At 45.2% G+C, this 20,438-nt stretch overlaps 1 long non-coding RNA gene across 1 annotated transcript in view; it reads right to left on the reverse strand.

Annotated features, from left to right (window-relative positions):
• LOC124245954 (uncharacterized) overlaps window positions 1–20,438 on the reverse strand; it is a 123,863-nt gene that overhangs the window by 36,020 nt on the left and 67,405 nt on the right. Inside the window, exon 2 of the long non-coding RNA XR_006890363.1 lies at window positions 4,303–4,376. This is a non-coding gene — a long non-coding RNA (uncharacterized LOC124245954). The remainder of the gene's footprint in view (window positions 1–4,302; window positions 4,377–20,438) is intronic.

The following is a 20,438-nucleotide window of genomic DNA, read 5'->3' on the forward strand; positions in this document are numbered from 1 at the left end:
CAGCTCACGCTCCCTCACTGCCGCCAAAGGCCTGCTGGACAACCCCTCTGGGGCGCTGCCTTCACCAACGTCCTATGAAAATGCCCTGCAACTGGTTTAGTTGTTAACATGGTGGACTGTCCAGCTGCCATCCGCCAGAGTCCCTGTTTTGTGCTTATTACAACGTCCAGTTCTAATGTATTCTAACGGGAAATTCTTCAGGATCCAGGGCACTGCTTCTCTCAGAGTCATGGCTCCTTCTGATTACAACTGCCGGGAGCCTTTGTGCCCTTCTTGGATTTTATGAATAAAAAGGAACTGGCAAATAAAAAGGAACCAGCTATCCCAGTTACTTAGATCCCAAAAAGAACAGCAATCAGACACATGAGAAAGCAAAAGGCAAGTGCTTAGAACAAGCAACACACAACACACACACTGGGCAAAGAGAACTCAGCCCAAAAGCAAACGTTGCGTATTTCGGGGTTCTCAATCACTTCCAGGCTGAGAATAAGGAAGGGGAAGTCGGAAAAGAACCAGGAGGCAGAGCAGAAACATGCATTGACTCAACGATGTGCTCACACAATTTCCTACGTTGTACCAAAACACGACGAAGTGGGGATTAACTCGGCACTGTACAGAAGAGGAGACTGAGCTCAGGGGAGCTAACTAACTTCCCAGAAGTCTGAGGGGGTGCAGGTCATGGAAGCGGGAGGGGAAGCGAGAGCTGTAGGACTCCAAATTGGCCCTTGTTCCTCTCCCTCCTCTGTCCTCGTGTTGATGGCAACAATGACGGGGGAACAAAGGCTGCTCCACCTTGCACTGCTCAGGTTAGCCAAACCCCCACTGGAAACAAGCTGGCCCCTTGAAGGCAGTTCCAGTAAACAGTGTGGCTGGACAGCCGGCCTCTGGTCAGGGCAGCCAGGTGGTCCTTTGCAGCAATAAAATGGGCACGTAGCCAAGGGACCCTTGATTTTGACTTCGGTCACCCTGAAAGCTGACAACACCTCATGGGATCTCTGAGGTCCCAGTTGTGAAGAGGCCTGGAAGTTGCCTCCTTAACTTGACTCTCCTTCTCTCCATCATACTCAGTAGTCTTCAAAAGAGGAAGCAGCTCCAGAGGACAATGGGCTTTGCTCCTTATGTGGTGGGGCTGTTTTCGTTTGTCCCTGTCTGTGAAGTCCAAGAGAAGACTTCATCCCCAGTGGCCCAGCTCGGGGCCCAGCCTGTGCTTTTGGCACTCCTCCTGTTGGGCCAGGGCGAACTCTCTCTCCTGAATGGGGTCCCGAAGGCTGAGAAGCCCAGCACGACCGCTGTACCTGCCAAACACCAGGGTTTGACAGGGCGCCAGCCAGCAAAGGGATGGAGAGAACACACACGGGGGCCGTTTCAACTGCGGGCTGCCCGCTGCAACCCCAGGAGGCTCACAGCCTCTCTGTGCCCTAGTTTTCTTGTCTGGACAGGGGAGCCCACGAAGGCACTGACTTCACTGGGCTGCATGAGAAATACATGGGGGCTTAACAGCATCTGGTTCGCACCAAAACCTGTGCGTGGATGTTCACAGCAGCCCTACTTGCCATAACAGCCACAAACTGGAAAGACCACAAACACCCGTGCACCAAGTAAATGGATAAACTCTGGTACATCCATACCAGGGGACATTACTCAGTATTAAAAAGGCACGAGCTGCTGATACCCACAACAACTCGGATGGGGCTCAGGGCTTTAGCCTAAGTGAATAACAGCAGTCTCCCAAGGCCACGTGCAGTGTGATTCCATTTATGTAACATTCTTTCTTTTTTTTGAGGAAGATTAGCCCTGAGCTAACTACTGCCAATCCTCCTCTTTTTGCTGAGGAAAACTGGCCCTGAGTGCACATCCGTGCCCATCTTCCTCTACTTTATATGTAGGATGCCTGCCACAGCATGGCTTGCCAAGTGGTGCCATGTCTGCACCCCGGATCCGAAACGGTGAACCCCGGGCCGCCAAAGCGAACGTGCGCGCTTAACCGCTGCACCACCGGGCCGGCCCCTATGTAACATTCTTGAAAAGATAAAACGATAGAGATAGAGAACCCAGTGGTTCCACCAGGAGATGGAGAGGGTGACCATAAAGGAGTAGCATAAGGAGCTTTCCTTATTCTGCAAAGGATGATGGTGGAGGTTGCACGAATCTGTACATGTGAGAACATTTCACACAACTGCACATGTGTGCATGCACGGGCGCACACACACAAAGAGACACACACACACAAGTGCACGTAAAACCTGTGAAATTCTGATAAGGTCTGCATTTGTGCCAACAGTGCCAATGTCCATATCCTATTCTTGATGACGCAGTATCTTCATGTTGGATGTTATCACTGGAGGAAGGTTGGGGAGGGTACTCTGGAACTCACTGTACTATTTTTGCAATTTCTTTTGAGTCTAACATTATTTAAAATAGAAGCCTTCAAAAATAGTGTCTGACTGATGAACGGATACACAAAACGTGGTCTACTCACACAATGGAATAGCATTTGGCAACAGAAAGGAATGAAGTACTGACATGCGCTACAGCATGGTGAACCTTGAAAACATTACACTGAGTAAAAATAAGCCATCCACAGAGAACACATATTGTATGATTCCATTTATGCGAAACTTCCATAACGGGCAAATCCATGGAAACTGAAAGTAGACTGTGGTTGTCAGGGGCTGTGGGAGGCAGGAATGGGGAATGACTACTAATGGGTATGAGATTCTCCGGGGAGTGAAGAGATGTTTTAAAATCCATTGTGGTGATAGTTGCACAACTCTGTGAAATACACTAACCACCACTGAATTGTACACTTCAAATGGGTGAACTGTCACCTACGTCAATCACATCTCAATAACGTTGTTACCAAAAAATGGAAGTGTCTGGCACACAGTAAGCATTATAGAAGCATTTGGTTATGATTTACTATTCTTTCTTCCCCCATGGGGGTTGATCATGAGACCCCTTTGGTGCTCTTTCAAACTACACATTGCCCCTCCATTACTGACGGGGTGTATCCCTCAGGCATATCCTTCAGGTGTGTCCAGGTAGACAGAGACGGCAGCTCTAATGCCAAGAGAATGGGCATCAAAGTCTCCTTTGGGCACTGTGTAGGCAGGTCAAGTTCAAAGTCCTTGCCTTTTCCTTACGCCTTGTCTGCTCCCCCATCACTACCCTCCATTCAACCAAACTGGATTGTCAACTTTTCCCTTAAAAAAAACAAAACAAAATGCTTCCTTATTCTTGGCTCCTTACCTTTGGCCATAGAGTCTTCCATCTAGAACACATTTCTTCAGCATGTATCAAAATCCCACCCACCACCAAACCCAAGTCAAGTCTCTCTTCCAAGAGGAAGCTCTGGCCTTCCTAGGCTGTTCCACACACACTGGCAGGCCCTTTCTCGGAATTCCCACAGCAAGAAATGCCTGTACCATCCACGGGACACCCATCCACACCACGGCTTTCTGCCCGCCCGCACTTCTGGTGCATCTGTAATGCCTCACCCAAAAACCAAGACATATCTCACACATCTTTGTATACTCCACAATGTTCCAGAAGTAACAGATTCAAAGAAAAGTAACCCTGGAAATGGAAGATTTCTCAAAGTGGTCTGAAAAGGATGCACTTGATTTAGCTGAGAATCGGGCCTCACTATAAATTGGGTGAAACAGAACAGCCAATATGGCAGCTCCAGACCTCAGAAGGCCCCTTTCTGGGTGAGTCTGGATTCTCTCTATCCTGACAACAGTCCATGTAGGGCTCAGACTGAAGGAAAATGCCTCCCTGGGGGCCTACATCACAGGCCATGCTGCCTCGGGATCGTGCCAAACTAGGTTTTTATGGAAAATTCTAGCTGGTCTACAAGTAGTTACATAGCTGCCTGTCGTTTTCCAAACACATTCTGAGAAGAAGATATAAGACAAAGGGAACCTGTAACAGACAAAAAGGCAGAAACCTTTGTTTGTTTGTCATAAGTCAGCCTTCTGAGGAAAAATAAGTACCTCAATGTATATGAGAAAGAAGAGAGAAACAATGCTTCTCTAGAAAGCATACACTTGAATAATCATCTCGATTTCTCTTTCGTAAAACTTCTGACTTCCAGAAGCTAAATAAAAAAGCAGTTTGTTATAAAGTGCTGATGCAAATATATAGCATTTTTTGCTAGCAAAACCACACATTACAAGAAATCTTGAGAAATCACTGTTTCCAGTATATATAGCCAACACAGTAATATTTAATTTTGAAGCACAGAAAACAAGGTGAGGCTGACAGGACATCCATCATGTAGTAAGTTACAATTCCACTTACTCAGAGCCAAATGTAGGCAAGTCCCTTCTTCCTTCCGTGGTTTATTTTTAGGTCTGTTTTCTGTCTTCAGTTACCTGTTAATGAAAAATATCCAAAGTAAGGCAAAAACTGTCAGTGAAAAAATCCTGAAGTATATTCTGGTCTATTCCATAAGCAGGCAGATATCCGAATTAGGGGTATCACGAAGCTGAAATAATAACCACATCAGACGGTGGACAATCAAAGCTGGTGAACGTAAGGCCTCCATCTCCATTTAAAGTATGCAATGAGACTGTTCACACAAATCTGCTCAAAACTTCCATCAGCTCAGAACCGACTGTGATCATGTCACCTGAGAATTTCAGTACCGAAAAATCTACTCTGCTCTCACGATAGCCACATTTTTCTCTACCATCCTAAACCATGCTAAGTGAAAACACGGGTATTTCTAGATCCAACATAACTGAGCAAATTCTTACTGACGACAACTACTCATTCAGTCCTGGGGACAATGGAAATGGCGCTCCATGCCGCTCTGGTATTAGGGACACATAAGGTCTCTGATCTTGTGGACTAATCCGTCCTGGCAGTGAGAAGGGGGATTTGGTGAGGGAGGAGCAGGGACAAAAACCAGGAGGCAAATGCACAAAAGATCACTGAAGATGAGAGAAATAATAAAGTCAAACTAGGTAGGGAAATAGAAAGTAATGAGGGGGCAAGGAGTACTCTACACTGGGGGCTGGGGCGGAGCTCTCTGAGGAGGGAGTGCTGGAACAGGGGCAAGAGAGGCCAGGCTACAGGCCCAGCACACGTGCAAATGTCCCGCGGTGAGAATGACCTTGGAGAGAGGGAGGAAGGCCAGTGCGCTGGGCAGCAGAAGCGAGTGGCAGCGGGTCCCAGATCACAGAGGACTCTGCAGCCCCGGAAAAGAGTGTGATCCTACGCATGCCCCACACACTGCACACTGTTCACCAAGCACCAGACTTCATGAGAAAAGAAAATCTGATCATCCTTCTACCTAAAAACCCTCAGGGGCTCCCATCGGGCTTAGAACAAAACCCAGTGAAGCTCCTGCTCAGCAGAGAAATGGGCGGCTCGCACGGTGCGAGCAGGGAAGAGGAGGGATGCAAAGGAGAGGCCAGATGGGGCTCTCAGACACTCTGGCGACGAGCTCTAAGGACTCGTGGTAGAGTGCAGGCGTGATGGGGACGGGCAGGAAAGAACCACGGCCAACGTCTAGTTCAGGGCCTGAGCAGCAACTTGGAAGGCGGAGCCATTTCCTGGGATGCAGGAAGGCTGAGGAGAGGAGAAATCAGGACTTTTTATGTGTTAACTTTGAAATGCCCATTCCACCTCCAAGTGGACTGTTAACTAGGTAGTTAAATACACAAGCCTGAGCAAGCGGGAGAGGTCACGGTTAGAGTTGAGCTGGGGAGTCATCCTATAACCCCGATCTTTGGAGCTCCGGGCGCGGACAGGAACGTCTAAAGCAGGGTTTCTCATTCTTGGCACTGCTGACATTTGGGATCAGATTTCTCTGTTGTGGGGTTGCCTTGTGCATCGTAGGATGTTGAGCAGCATCTCTGGGCTCTACCCACTTAGATGCCAGCAGCAATCCACTCCCCTCCCACATTGTGACAACCAAAACTGACCCCAGACATTGCCAAGTGTCCCCTGGAGGGCAAAATCGCCCTGTTGAGAACTACTGGTCTAAAGACTATAAGCTGAGAATCGAAGCCTAGAGAAGGAGCTGGTCAGTGAGGCGGAGAAATGTGTGACAAGGCAGGAGGAAATCCAGAACAGTGTGCTGTCCCTGGCTTCTAGTGACAGGTGTCTCTCAAAAATCAAGGAGCAATTAGCAAATAACTGCTGCTGAGAAACGGATGACAAGGAGGGCAGCGGATGACAAGGAATCATGTCTTCATATTCTCGTTGCATGGAAGAAATCTAGAGAGGCTTCACACAGGAAGCGGCCATCCTGTTGGCCCAGGAAGTCGGGCGAGGAGGAAGGGAAAGGGGCTGCAGCTTGAGTGGTGCTGGAGGCAACGAACGGGGCCAGAAGAGGGCTCTGAGGTTTCTAACCATGTCATGGTGCTGGGGAAAGAGGATGCTGACAGGCAGAGTACCAGAAGCCTGGTCGGTGGACATAATGGGCTGCCCCGTCCGGTACAGGAAGAAGGGGCTACCTGGGCAAGATGGCCCTGCAGACGGCACACTCCCAGCAGGGGCGACTCCAAAGCTCGACGACCCACAGGGCTCCAGCCAAGCTGGAGCCAGGGGCCCCCTAGCTGGGCCAGCAGGTAATCCTGTATCTGCTGAACCATGTGGGGGCAGGGAAACCATCTCCGGGAATGTCAGGATGCAGGGAACATCCCAGAAGGAGCTCCACACCCAACTAGTATGGACCCATTTCACTATTTTGGCCACCAGTGGAAGAACAGCTGTGGTGGTGGTACACACTGGCTCAAAGGCCGCCCCCATGACAAGTGCTAGGAGACCGGGGCGGGGTGGGGGACAGCAGCCTTTCTTTTGTGTCTTGCTCCTGCATCATCCTAGACCCCATCCCCCAGTGGGGCACAGTGTGGACCATCAGGAATTTGGGTAATGGAGCACTTCATGAAAAGATTTTAGATACTCCACTTCATGTCTCTTTTCTTTTTTTTTCATTTTCTCTAAGCTTACAAGGGGTCATACCCCCAGCAAACAGTGCTCAGGACTCTTAACTGTGAAAATGTTGTCAAAACTTGCCAGACGCCTGATCCATTTCACTGCTCCATTCTGTCTTCATTCCACAGCACTACCGTGCACGTACATTGTATTAAAAAATGAAGGAAAAAAGCAGAGTTACAGGCCTCACTTTGCTCCTAATTAATTATAAGAAATTCTCTCTGGAACAGCGATTCCTCAGCTGTGAAATGAGAGTATTAAATTATTTATGAGGTTTCATCCACATCAGAAAATCTGAGGAACCATTTTCCTGTTGACTTCCTCTGCAAATTCTAAGGGAAAACACTCCCAAAGAACTGAACCGAGAACTTGCCACAGGATTGATGGGGGAGGGGGGAGAAGAGGAACGTGTGTATCTATCTGTCCTGCAGCCAGCTGAGCACAGCAATGTATCCAAAGGTGCAGCCTCTTCCAAAGTTGCTGGAATGACTAACATTCCCACTCTGCAGAAATTCAAGTTGTACCATCATGAAAACGTGAAAAATCTAAAATGTTTTCAGAAGCTACCAAGCACCACAGAGAAGCTGCAGTTTCCTCCTGAGCCCTTTTGTTTTTATAGTGCGCCCTGAATTAACCAGGCCGAGCGCCAGGGGCTAAGCTGGGTACGGGCAGGAGCAGCCAGAGAATTCTGAACCACTTCATGTGCTACGGGGTTCCAGATGGGTGTGATGAAGCCGTTGTTTCCTGCATTACCAATACTGAACAGCATTTTTATATACTGAGACGATTCATTCAACAACAGAGTTTAAATCCTTTAAATCAGTGGTTCTCAAATGAGGCTGACTTCACCTCCCAGGGCACACCGGGCAATGTCTAGAGACATTTTTAGTTGTCAGGACTGGAGGAAGAATGTTACTGGCACCTAGGGAGGCCAGGATGCTGCTAAACATGCCACAGGACAGCCCCCCTTAACAAAGAATTATCTGCCCAAATAGCAATATTGCCAAGGTGGACCCTACCAAAATTTCTATAACTTTACAGGAGGTATATCCTATAAACTTTCATTTTCCAAACCATTTTTATTCTTTTCAAAGTAATACATATACAAAGTTTTAAAAAGTAAACTACCGGCGAAGCAAAAGATTCCTCTTTTTAATAACAAGCTTTTTAGCACCATCTATCGCCAATTCTACTTACCAAAGCAACAGCTTTGAAATCTTAGAATTGTTTTAATTATTGGCAATGTTCCCTAGTATTGACTTCCACGTTTCTAAATAACCTGCTTATAATATTCCCTAGCAACTTTAGATATTACTTACTTGATTTTCTCACATATAGATGAGGAATTTGGGTTTTTAAATTCCCATCACCAATCCTGTGCTTACTCTCCCACATTTTCCCAATACTGTAACCGTTTTTGGTTAAATCTATGCTCTCTATATATTATTTCGACAGTGGAATGGGCACTGCTGAGAAGTACAGCATGATTATGATTCCTGCCTTGCACAACTTTTGTGTTTTCCTGGAGTCACTGGTTGCCTCTGTTTTTATTTCCTTAGTTTTCCTGGGTGATTCTTCCAACATTCTCCACAATCTTTCAATTCAATTTTTCACATAATCAAAACTCTAGGGTAATCTGTCACTTCCATGTCTTTCCAACTCCATTCCACACACCCCCTCCCCGAATACATACACACCAGACCTTCCTTCCGAAATTTCCTGTCTCTGCTCCAGTCTATACTTGTCAGCATTAGGCCTGCTAAAGAGCCCTGAAACCACACCAATATCCTGAGAATTCCGTCTGTCTCTGGGATCCCATATCTCCCTCTTTCTTGGTTTATTCTCCCATTTTGGTGGGACACATTCTCCAGTAGCTTCCTGAGAAGTGTACTGTAAAACCTAAATTGTATTGATATCCTGAATATGTACAAATAACTTAATTCTATTCTTCATTAACACCTAGTGAAAATTCGGAGTAAATTCTGAGTGAAAACTTATTTTCATAGAATTCTATGCTCAGTCTGTTTTCTAACTTCCAGTGCTGTTAAGAAATCTGATGTCATCGTGATTCCAGATCCTTCACACGACTTTTCTTTAAACCCAGGAAAGTGCTTAGATACTACCTTACCCCTAACATTCTAAAGTGACACGATGAGGAGTCTTCATGCAGTAATTTTTTTGGATATGTTCAATTTTTATTCACTGTTCTAGTCACTTAGTGTGAAATTTCTCTCTGCTTCAGCTGAGATTTTTTTTTCCTCTATCTTCCCTGGAATATCCATTAGGCGAAAGTCTGAGTAACCACAATCTCATCTGTCTGCTAAAACTTTCTGTACCGCATCTTCACTGTCCCATAAGGCATGTGGCTACTGAGCACTGGAAATGCGACTAGTACAACTGAGGAAATGACTGTTACATTCTCTTTAACTTTCATTGATTTACGTTTAAACAGTCACATGTGGCCAATGGCTGCCATGTTAGACAGTACAAATCTAAAGACTATGATAAAAAGAAAAAAAAGACGACAAAGGAAAAGCAACGGCTTTAGTGCCAACTCTAAGACAATAGGTTCAGAAGAAAAAAATGAGGGTGATTTCTAAATCCCCACCATTACTATTTTCAATATGAAGTTCTATGATTTAATTCCTTATGGCCTCCTTCCTTGTAAGAACTTGCGGACTTACAGGGCAACAGAGGTCCCGCCTTTTTCCTGAGGGGAGAGAGATATGGAGGTACCTCACAAGACAGAAATTTCTGTTATACTTACAACATTCACAGCATAAAATAGACGTAGGGCATTAAAACGAGGGACAGACAAGGCAACTGGCAAGTTCTTGACGGCAACTTCTTTGAACGCTACCCGACTACTGCATTGAGAGCGCCCTCGGCCGCCATCACGCTTCGTTCGGCCGGAGCACGTTTTGTCCCGCCCCTTGACAGGAAACCCCACTTCCGCTGCGCCGCGCTCCACGAGACACAACTAGAGAGGCACAGCGGCGCATCTTCTGTGCATTCGTTCATCCGTTCACTCATTCGACATCGTCACAAACCTAACAAATTGTTACCTAGACACTGCATCAGCAGTGACTGAGACAGAAAACAGAATAAAACCCAACCGTTCACAGTCCTCCGCCCCGCCCCAAAGCCGGGGAGCCTGCGGTTTCCCGTGAATCCCTGGGAACCACCTCCATTAAAGCTTGGTGCCCACAATACAGCAGGCATGTAACAGGCGTTCGTTTAAACAAATAAAGAGCAGGATCAAAACCCAAAAAAAGTCACTATTTTTTTTTTCAACTCTGAAGAAAAATAAACATACTAGTGCTGTAAGTAAGGGAAATAAATATTCAGGGGAAATAGCTCATTTTTTATTTAAGGATCAATGGGTAAAACACATCATCTGCTCTTCAGGTAAGACATTTAATATCCATTCATTCCTACAAACTATGACATATTATGCTTGTAGGATTTACAACTTCAGTGTAAAAGTATGAGCTATTCAAATCAGGAGAAAAAGAGACACTAAACGAGACATTTATATAAACTTGAGTTCTTCCTTAATGTATTATGACACTAATAACAAGTATTTCATGCCTGTAGAACTGGTAAATCAATACTTCTCAGCTCGTACTGATGTATGTGAACACACAGACCCATGCATCACCAACCCACCGGCCCAGGCCACCAGAGTCAACCCTAGGCCACAAATGAGAATCACTCTCCCAAGTCTTACCATGAAAGGCCACAGAAATTCCGCACAGGAAGACCAAGACAGGATTTGTCACGTGAAACTCGGGTGAGATAAGGTAATAACATGACCCAAGTGGGCTTATAATTATATAATCCACCTAGAGCTAATAAAACCAAACCCAGAGCAAATTTTAACAAGCTATCAGCTGCACAATATTTGTTTCTAAGCATTTACTATTATTTAAATCCGAGTGATAGATTAAATTTTATTTAGTGGCATAAAACTAATCTTTAGTGAGAGAAAAAGAATCACACCATTTAAAAATGACCTATTAAAGTATTAAGATAACATGATCTTTCTTATTCAGCAAATTGTCAATCAACAGCAATTTGAATCTCTTCCCCAGACACGATACCAAACTGTATAAGGATAATCCTCACATGACACCAAGCTGTTTTTTGTTTATAGATGACATAGTGCATCACGAGGTAGAAAAGACTCCTAATTCAGCTCTTCCTCATCTCCCAAAGCACTGTGCCCACATTTTGCATGAGCATCAGGCATAATTTTAAACGTAACTGTCAAGCACATTATTTATCCACTGAAATTATGATAAAAGTTTCTGAACACCACATGGTCCTGCTGTTCACATTTCAGTTTGCATCACGTACAAAAACACATCCTACTCCCCCCCCCCACCTGGAAAGGTCAACTGCACTGTCTTCAATTTCATTTAACAATATGGCAAGCAAATCCCTTCTGTCAAACAATTAAATTCAACTATTTGCTTACATAAATACTTCAAAATCTGGGACACCAATGTCAATGATCAGCTAATTCAAGAACTGAGTATTAAAACACACACACACACATTCCTATTCACAAGCCGAAGTGCTTCTTCAAGCGTCATCTCCATATTCAGGACATTAGGAAGATGTCCTAAATAAAAACAAAAATTAAAAAACTAAAACTCAAAAACCCAACACTCTTACACAAATACACAGAAGTTTCACTATACTAAAAGAAGCTGAAGAATCTTTGAAGGCAGGGACCCAAATTCTCCAACTTTCTGATCTGCACCCCTTTGGAAGTAAATGCCTTCAAAACTCCAGGCTTTCCCAAAAACGGACGTTTATTTTTAAGTGTTAAATGCAACAACTGGGAGGTGGTGGGCCATTGGGAATTCTGTTCTAGTTTACACTGATGGTCAGTCCTGCCCCTAAGCCGTGGTTTTCAACCGGGGGTGACTGTGTTTCCCCCCTCAAGAGACATCTGGCAATGTCTAGGGACACTTTAGATTGCCACAAATGGGGGAGGGGTGTTCCTGGCATGTAGTGGGTACGCTAGGGGTGCTGTCACACATTCTACAAGGCACAGGTCAGCCCCCAACAGGTGCCTCAAGAACAACAACATAATTCCATGGGAGTTGGCCAACGGAAGGAGTTGAGATGAAGAGCAGTGTGGTTGTTATCTGAGGTCAATAGGTGGGACAACCACAGATGAGGGGTTTTCCATCACCGGCAAGCCCTGGCAACTCAACTAACAAATACCTCTCCAATCTGTCTCCATCTGCCTCATAAACACCATGGAATCTGTCTGGCTCCACTCCCCCATCTTCTGCCCAGGTTATTAGTAAGCTCTCCCAACTGGTTTCACATTCCTCAGCCTTGCGCCCTTTGAGAGAACCCACGTGTCCGATGCCTAGAACTGCATCGCGGTTGGTATCTCCGCATCCCCTGTCCATCTCACTCTCTCCGCAAGCTCCCCACCGAACCCCACCCTTGCTGCCAGAGGCATTTCCTCCAGGCACACCCATCTGCTTCCATGATGAAGGTGAGCACTGAGATGGAGCTTAGTGTCAGGGCCTTTTCTGGTTGGGATATGGACACTTCCTCCTATTCTAACTGGGATGCAGTTGGCCTGGCGATGAAGAGCACGGATGCCGAGGCCAGAAGGGTGGTGCGAGAATCGCCCTAGCCCTTGCCAGCTGTGTGCATACCCTTGGGCAGGTATCCTCATGCCTCCAGTTCCTCATCTGTACAGTGGGGAGAACTGAGCCCTCACAACGACGTTAGGGGCGGAGGCCACCATTCACATAGAAGGAACACACTGTGTTCCCTGGCACAGTCAACACAATGTAGTATTGGCTAAAATTGCTTCTGTCATTGTAGTCCATACGCTACAGACTCAGCTTACAGCCCTGTCACTAAGTAGCTGTGTGGCCTGGACAAGAGCCTGTGAGCCTCATAATTCCCTCTCCCTGTAAAAACGGGATGAAAGACACCTAAGTTACACGGCTGTGGGAGAAATAGAGACATTCTATGTTAAATACATGGTACACCTCCTGGCCGGTCAAAGCTATAAATCAGAGGCCCTTATTATTAACTACTATGAACAGAACAGCTGAGGCTCTGAACCGATCTCAAAAAATCATTCCAAATCTTTTCTTCTCATAAATCGAGAAGCAGTTATTTTTTCGGCACTAATTCTTTATACTTATTTCTTTATACTTATTATTTATTCTTTATATTTATTGTGGGAGGCATTTAAGAACTTTTACTTTCAAAAAGTCATTTTCATTTCCTGCTTTTCAATAAAAGTTACAAAGCAAACTCAAGGCTCTGAGGCCCAGTTTTCAATGGAGTGGAGAGGAAACGGCTCCACCAGGCTCCACCACACTGATGGAGATGGAAAAAGAATTTCCGCTCCCCTCACTGTACCTTTAAGGCCAAGAATCTGTTTAAAAAGTGATTTTTCCAGTAAAATTGAATGATTCAGGAGTTTTGCTAATTGTTACGAATCTTTCTTTCATAAAGTGATTTTTTCAGACTTGAAAAGCCTACAAAGCTTCACCTAGGGTCTGCGCATCAGCTGCTTTTCATAGCCTTCATCATACTAAAATTAGAAATAAGCTTTGTCCTGAAGTATTCCAACAGGAAGCAGCTAGATTAAAATAAGATGCCGCTAACACATCAGAATTCAAAAGCTACTGTGAGCCGACCACCTCCAAGAAGCCACAATGCTGAAATACTCAATACTTCCCCACCTGGGAAACAAGAAGAAGAAAAAGATCTGACGTGAGCTCCAAAAGCACACACACAAAACAGCAAAAATAAAATAACTAACTGGGCAAATCAGGGCAAAGAGAAGATAATGGCATGAAAAATGAGACAAAGCTGAGAGGTGAGGACGGTACCCAAAGTCTGCCACTGGGAGACTGCACAACTTTACAACTGTTGGAAGGGAACTATCAACGGGTTCCCGAGTTTCCCAGACATCCATTCAAAGAAACATGATCAGATACTTGATTCACAGTACCCAAAAAAGAAAGAAGTATTAAAAACACAGCATCAAGAATTGGACATGTGCAAAATTTCTCCCACGGGTCCCAGAGAGGAACTGGTGGACTCTGTACAACTCTATGCTCAGTAAATGCTGTCCACGAGATGTCTCATTGGGCTACTTAAAATAACCCTCAGCGTTAGAGAACTGGACAACGCCAAAGCACAGCCACGGAAGTCAAATTTACGAGCGGATCAACAGCATGTAACGCAGATCTCCCCACAGCCTGGCTTACTCCAAGGACACACTTTAGAAGTGCTCCTAGTACCAACTGGGCTCCGGGTCTCTTGGGGTCACAGAAACATGTTGCAGTATATTGTAAACATATTTTGGTGCCAATAAATACATCACTTCTAAAACACCATTTTTAACAGGTGCCTAGTAACCCACTGGATGGGCTAGGTCATACTTCGATCTTTCACCGCTGTGTTCAACTCCTGTCTATCGTAAGCAATGACTCGATAGACAAGGAGAACCATTTTTTTTAAGTGTCAAAAAGTTTTGTGGACCACCTACATAAAAAAGAAAGCTGCACTTCCCTTACCTAACGTTTAAGGAAAAAATATCTAATGGCAAGACTACATAAAGGCAGTACATTCAACGATGCCTTTGAAATTATTTGTGTTTCTATTAATCACGAGAGGGTCTACAGGTATTTGCAGAATACTGCACACACACAACACCTGACTTAAGTCCATGAACAAGGCCTGGTGTGTGTACGAACACATTTCCAGATTTCCTAAGAAAAAATTACAAAACATCTGGCATTAAAATTTTTTCACAAATTTGAGTTGAGAATTTCAGGAAAATCTTAATGAGCTAAAAATGACTTTCATTTCAGTATAGCAACATATTCATGTGTCTTTTTGCTTGAGATGGTCCTGATTGATTTTTGTCATCTCAAGGTAATTATTAATAGTGCTTCCTTTCTCTCTCAAAAGTGTCCAAATTTGGACAACAAATTATATGGCCACTCCAGATATTAGAGACAAGTTAACAATCAAAATGGCCTAGGTTCCAGAATGATAAAATGGGATGTCAAGGTCCCAGACATAGGTTTCTGCATAAAGATGAGGGGAGTCATTAAACCTGGAGGTCCTAACACGGCAAAGTGGGTGGAAACGGCCCACGGTTAGAACCATGGACTCATCAAAGGAAGCTTCCTACATCTGCTGTCTTGAAATAATCAATAACCTCAACAAAGGCAGCAAATGCAATGACTGAGCCTCTTCCTTCTCAGGAACATCTGGCGTTACTGTTCCTGTACCCCCTCCTCCACTGGCTTATGTGATGGCCACACTCATCAAGTGAATGGGTCCAGAGCAATATAGCTGGACTGGAAACTCCAGGAGAGCAGGAACTGCATCTGTTTTTGGTTCCTCAGTGCCTGGCAAATAGTAGCCACTCAATTGTGTTGAATGAGTCAATCTCTTTCTACTTTCTAACACTCTTCCTGAGATTGTTTCTCTGGTTCTTCTTCATCCTCCCATCCATTAAAAATAGGTATTTTCCCAACGTTCTGTCCTTGAATCTTTTCCCTCTAGCTTTGTTCCCTTGTAATGTCATCTAACATGGCGGCCCTCTTGGCAGGTAACTCTAAAGCTCCATTTCAAGGCAATATTTCCTCTGCTTATTTCCTATCTCCACTTGGATCCCTGTCCTGTACCCAGAGGTCACTATTTAACATGTAACCTTCACTGTTCTCCTAGCCTCACTTTACTATTTCCTTTGACTCACCAATTGTTACCCTTTACTCCCAGGCCCAAAACTTCGCTCTGCCATCCTGGACTCATTCCTTCCCCTTTCCTGCCCCATCCCCAAAATTCTCCATCAATCAGATGCCAAGTCCCATCATTTCAACCCCACAGCATCCCTAACATTATGTCTCCCCACACCCACTGCCGTTCCCTTACTTGGTGCCCTGCCCTCTGGAGAACTGTACACAATTTCCGTCTGCCTGATCTTTCCCCCTGCGAATACACAAAACCACATGAATCTTCCCAAAGCAGAGGTCTGATCTTATCTCATCACTCAAAAATATGTAATGGATGACACTGCTGCTCCGGAAAACAGACCCAAGCTCCTTATGTTGCCTGCCTGAATGCTGGTTCCAACATAGCCAGAAGAGCAAGGGTAAGGGCTAACACCATTTCAAGAACAAACTACTATAATCCTGGAACCAGATGCCAACTGTGGTCGACAGAATAATGCCCCTCCCCAGCCAAGCTGCCCACATCCTAATCCCCAGACCTGTGTATATGCTAGATTACACGGCACGGGGAGATTAAGGTTGCAAGTGGAATTCAGGTTGCTAATCTAAAGAAGCTACCCTGGATTATGCAGGGAGGCCCGATGTAATCACGGGAGGCCTTTCAATGGAGAGGAGGGTTGCAGGACAGCCAGAGTGAGAGTGATGCAGTGTGAGGAAGTCAACTACTGCTGGCCTTGAAGACGGAGGGCAGAGCCATGACCCAAGGAACAGAGACAGACTTTCGAAGCTGGAAAAGGCGATTAAAAACAACAAAGATTTTCCCCTGGAGCCTCCAGAAAATAACGTGCCCTGCAGATACCTTGATTTTAGTCCAGTGAGACCCATCTTGGACCTGTGACCTCCAGAACTGTAAAATAATAAATCAGTGTTGTTTTAAGCCGCTAAGTGTGGTCATTTGTTACAGTGGCCATCGGTAACTAAGACACCCTTTTTCTCAATGTTGAGTTCCCACTGTACTACATTCATACCATCTCATGGCACTTAGCACTCTGTATCAGAAACAGCTGACTAGGTGCACCTTACAATCACTTTAAGAAATAGTTCTATGCCTCAGGGAGATTACAGAACAATCCACGTGTAGACTCTACAGCACCTCAAATGAGAAGCCATTGAAAGAATGAACGCATGAATGAGATCTGCCACTCAGGGCTGGGATGGGGTGAGGCGGGTGAGGACACCTCCATAAATTCTGTGCCCGAGGGGCCTCACTCCCCTCACCCTAGATGAGGCCCTGCTCTCTCTCTCCTTAGAATCTGCTCCAAGTTCCCTGAGGCGTTGACAGGACCCCATTTTGTGTTTTACTGCAGCGTTACCTCACTCCCCCCTCAGAACATCTGTTCTGAAAGCCCCCCTCTCACTCCGACTGCCTCCCCCGTCAGCCTGTCCCTACAAATCCAAGCAGGTCCTCCAGCTAGGGCTGCGCAAACGCAGACTGAAGAGTGACGACCTGACAGAGAGCTTCACTGTCTGCAAACTCACTTCCTGGCGAGAAACAGCAGGGCACCAGGACTTGGAAGTCCCCACTCACCCTTTGGGCCCAAGCCCTGAGTCTACGCAGGCTGGTGGGGGAGTCAGTGCCCCACCCTTCCTTTCTCTGTTAGCAGTCATTCATTAATTCCTTTAGTCTCCCACCCACTCAGACCGACCACTATTATACTACTGCGTATGCGAAGGACAGCCCAGCTCCTCTCTTCAAGGGACTCCTAGTCTCTAAAGCGGGTAAGGAAAATCCTTAACTTCCTACACAGCAACTGACACTCTAGGCGTTCTAACAGAGGTCCAGAAAGTTCTTTGAGAGATGATACCAAGCGTTAGTGAGGATGTAGAGAACCTGGAATGCTCATCGACTGTGGGTGGGAATGTAAAATGATACAGCCACTTTGGAAAACAGTCTGGCAGGTCCTCAGAAAGTTAAACTTAGAGTTACCATATGGCCCAGCAGTTCCACTCTTAGGAATATACTCAAGAGAAATGAAAACATATGTCCACACAAAAACCTGTACACAAATGTTCAGCTTATTCATAATCCCCCAAAGTGGAAACCACCCACATGTCCGTCAACTGATGAATGGAGAAGCAAAATGTGGTATATTAACAACAAAGGAATATCATTCGATGATAAAAAAGAGGGAAGTAGTGATTCATGCTACAACATGGATGAATTTTGAAAGCATTAAACTACATGAAGGAAGTCAGACACAAAAGACACACGTTGTATGATTCTTTTTATCAGAAACGCCCAGAATAGGCAATTCTGGACATTTAAAAAATAGGTTGCCAGGGACTTGGGGGGAGGGGAGAACTGTCAATGGACACAGAGTTTCTTTTGGGGATGATCAATGTTCTAAAATTGTATTGTGAAAATTTAATAAAAATCATGGAATTATACATTTGCAACAGGTGAATTTTGTAGTATGTAAATTATGCCTCAATAAAGCTTTTTTATTTTTATTTATTTATTTTTTGCTGAGGAAGATTAGCCCTGAGCTGACATCTGTTGCCAATCCTCCTCTTTTTTTTTTTGCTTGAGGGAGATTTGCCCTGAGCTAACATCTGTGCCAATCTTCTCCCCTGCCTTTATTTTTTTTAGGAAGATTAGCCCTGAGCTAACATCTGCCACCAATCTTCCTCTTTTTGCCAAGGAAGACTGGCCCTGAGTTAACATTCATGCCCATTTTCCTCTACTTTATATGTGAGACGCCTGCCACAGTGTGGCTTGCCAATTGCATAGGTCCACACCCGGGATCTAAACCAGCAAACCCCAGGCCACCAAACCAAATGTGTAAACTTAACCACTGCACCACTGGGCTGGCCCTTCCCCTATCTTTTATATGTGGGTCACCGCCACAACACGGCTGATGAGTGGTGTAGGTCCGTGCCTGGGATCCAAACCCATGAACCTGAGCCACTGAAGCAGAGCATGCCAAACTTAACCATTCCACCACAGGCTGGCCCCAATGAAGCTGTTTTTTAAAGCTCTCTGAGATCCTTGAAGCAAAGATTATCTATGTATGTGTGTATAAATGTTAAACAAAACATAATTACATTGTCATTGTACAATAGAAAAACTAGAGACAACTTCCAATTTTTAAAAAAATGAAAACTCTTTATTTGCTCTGATACAAAGGATTTTAAATAAGTGCATTTCCTCTAATGTCAAAAGTATAATCACATAATTTAAGTTGGGAAGAGCCCTATGGAAGGGCTTTCTAATTCAAATTGCACCTGAACAATAAATTTTATGGAATCAAGTCATACTCATACAAAACTTCATTTTCAGCTGGTTTGTGATGAAAACCGAAATACATAAAACGTTTCCTGTCACAGTCACAACAGAGTGCGGAAGACCATCCCACCGAATAGCTGCTTGTTAGGAGTCAAGAATACTGACACCCGAAGCCCGGAGTTAAAGGGATTTTAAATTCAATATAAGTGGATTAAGAAATTCAATTTTCGGGGCCGGCTCCGTGGCCGAGTGGTTAAGTTTGGGCGCTCTGCTGCGGCGGCCCAGGGTTCGGATCCTGGGCGCGGACATAGCACCGTTCGTCAGGCCACGTTGAGGCGGCGTCCCACATCCCACAACTAGAAGGACCTGCAACTAAGAGATACAACTATGTACGGGGGGGGGGGGGGGGGGGGTTTGGGAAAAAAAGCAGAAAAAAAAAAAAGATTGGCAACAGTTGTTAGGCCAGGTGCCAATCCTTAAAAAAAAAAAGAAAAGAAAAGAAAAAAGGAAGATTGGCAACAATTGTTAGCCCAGGTGCCAATCTTTGAAAAAAAAAAAAAGAAATTCAATTTTCTGTCATCACACATAACAAAAGCTTCAAGAATGACACTGAAATATATTTTAAAAGTTGTCCCACAGCTAATGAACCTATTGTAGAGTTTCTTCCCAACAGTGTGAAGTTACGCACTGCTAAAAAGAAGATCTACGTCACTCATGCACTTTAATTTCAGCTAACTTCTGTGAATATACTCTTCTATCTCAGACTGAAGCATCATTATAAAATCAGAATTTTGTAGGGTCATTATTTTCCCAGGCTCTTCAGAAGAACGTGGTCAGGTCTGGCCAATCTGGGCAGCAGACGTCACACTGCAAGAACAAGCATCCGTGAAAACAACGACTGACACGTCCCACTGTCGGGCTGTATTTCTTACTGCACAAGGAAGGAGGCGGCCACAGCAGGACCCAGCAAAAGTTCTAGGCCCTGATCTTCCGCCACTCGTTAGCTGAACCCCTTGTCCCCCCCCGTATTAACCCCCAACTGTACCACCTATGCTGGTTTATCCACTGCACTGGCTTCTTATGGCCACTGCAACACAGTACCACAGATGCTTTAAGCATCCCAGAGTTATTCTCTGACAGTGCTGCAGGTCAGATATCTAAAATGGGCCAGAGGGCTGTGTTCCCTCTGGAGGCTCCAGGGGAGAATCCATTTCCCCACCTTGTCCAGCTTCTAGAGGCCGCAGTGGGCCCACATCGCTCCGACCTCTGCTTCAGTGGACACATCTCTGATTCTGATCCTCCTGCTTCTCTCGTCCACTTAGAAGCACCTCTGTGGGGACTTTGGGCTCAACTGGATAATCTCCCCATCTCAAGATCCTGGAATCCCATCCGCAAAGTCCCTTTCACCGGAAGAGGTAACAGGTTCCAGGATCAGGACCGGGACATCTTTTGAGGGCCATGAC

This window comes from Equus quagga, chromosome 10, assembly GCF_021613505.1.
Source record: "Equus quagga isolate Etosha38 chromosome 10, UCLA_HA_Equagga_1.0, whole genome shotgun sequence".
Classification (NCBI taxonomy): Eukaryota; Metazoa; Chordata; class Mammalia; order Perissodactyla; family Equidae; genus Equus; species Equus quagga.